The 1,881-nt window shown below is 37.4% G+C and overlaps 1 pseudogene; it reads right to left on the reverse strand.

The window, feature by feature from the left end:
* Positions 1-603: 603 nt before the first annotated feature.
* LOC144309732 (18S ribosomal RNA) lies at positions 604-1,558 on the reverse strand (annotated as a pseudogene).
* Positions 1,559-1,881: the final 323 nt, after the last annotated feature.

Genomic DNA, 1,881 nt, shown 5'->3' on the forward strand with positions numbered 1-1,881 from the left:
ACGCTTTCTCAATTGGTGGCTGCTTTTAAGCCAACTATGGTGATGTTAGTATATACTCTCTAATAAAGGTTGTATCCTGATTCTAAGAAGCTGTACCTTCTTAGACTATATTTTAAATTTACATTAAAATTTTGTTTTTTTTAGGTAAATTTAAAGTTGAACTAAAATTCTGTTTGTGGGCAACCAGCTATCACCAGGCTCGTTAGGCTTTTCACCTCTACCCACAAATCTTCTCACTATTTTGCTACATAGATGAGTTGATCCTTTTAGATTGTTTATGGGTAGCTCGTCTGGTTTCGGGGAGCTTAGCTTAAGTTCTCTTTGTTAAGTCGTTTCTGGCTAGTTCATTATGCAAAAGGTAAAAGGGGTAATCTTTGCTGTTTAATACTGTTAAGATGTCTTTCATCATTCCCTTACGGTACTATCTCTATCGCTCCAATTAAAATTTCTATCTCCTATACTTTTATTATTTAACTAAATGTTTTACTTTATATGTCTGTGATACTTAAGTTTGGGGTTAGTTGGGCTAGCTTTTGTTCAAAGTGGTCATAAGTAATGAAATCTTCTGGGTGTAGGCCAGACGCTTTAGTTAAGCTACACTTTGATTAATCCAAGCACACCTTCCGGTATGCTTACCTTGTTACGACTTGTCTCCTCTTGTGTCTTAGTTAAGTTAATATGGTTATGGTTGTGTCTTATTACTTGAGGAGGGTGACGGGCGGTGTGTGCGTGCTTCATGGCCCTATTCAATTAAGCTCTCTATTCTTAATTTACTACTAAATCCTCCTTCAGTTTTTAATTTCATAAAAACGTTCGTGGAATGTTCTTGGGTAGAAAATGTAGCCCATTTCTTCCCACCCCATAAGTTACACCTTGACCTAACTTTTTTATGTAAAATGATTGTGCTTACTATTCTACCTTTTGAGGGTTTGCTGAAGATGGCGGTATATAGACTGAATTAGCAAAGGGTGGTGAGGTTTATCGGGGTTTATCGATTATAGAACAGGCTCCTCTAGAGGGATATAAAGCACCGCCAAGTCCTTTGAGTTTTAAGCTATTGCTAGTAGTCCTCTGGCGAATTATTTTGTTGTAAAATTATCTATGTTTAGGGCTAAGCATAGTGGGGTATCTAATCCCAGTTTGGGTCTTAGCTATCGTGTAGTCAGATTATTATAAAGTCACTTTCGTGGTCTATTTTATGGTAACTGTAGCTTTTTACGGCTTAGTTAAGTTTTAACTTTAGTGCAAAGGTATCTTAAACACGCTTTACGCCGTGGGCCTATTAGTTTGGGTTAATCGTATGACCGCGGTGGCTGGCACGAAATTTACCAACCCTTTTTAGTATGGCTTAGTCAAACTTTCGTTTATGGCTTAATTTTTATCACTGCTGTATCCCGTGGGGGTGTGGCTTAGCAAGGTGTTATGAGCTACTTAAGAGTGTGCTTGATACCTGCTCCTTTAGATCACTGCTGATTTTAAGGGCATTCTCACTGGGGCGTGGAGACTTGCATGTGTAAGTCTACTAAGAACTAATAGGAAGGCTAGGACCAAACCTTTGTGTTTATGGAGTCGTGCGACTCATCTTGGCATTTTCAGTGCCTTGCTTTATTAATTAAGCTACATTAACTTATACTGAAATTGTAGTGTGTATAATAAATAAAATACATAGTAAATATGAGAGGAAAAAAAAAGGGGATGCTATCTATAGATAGACCACGAGATCGAATGCGTGTAAGACTGTTGTGTTAAGTTAACTAGAGTAGCAATACATTTGTATACAATTTAAATAAAGCTTGTGAGTATTGTATGCACTTAGTCCTGTTTTTGGGGTTTGGCAGGACATAAATAAGTGTATAATAGATGACATGAGTTTATGGGGGG

This window comes from Canis aureus, unplaced genomic scaffold, assembly GCF_053574225.1.
Source record: "Canis aureus isolate CA01 unplaced genomic scaffold, VMU_Caureus_v.1.0 ptg000208l_RagTag, whole genome shotgun sequence".
Taxonomy (NCBI): Eukaryota; Metazoa; Chordata; class Mammalia; order Carnivora; family Canidae; genus Canis; species Canis aureus.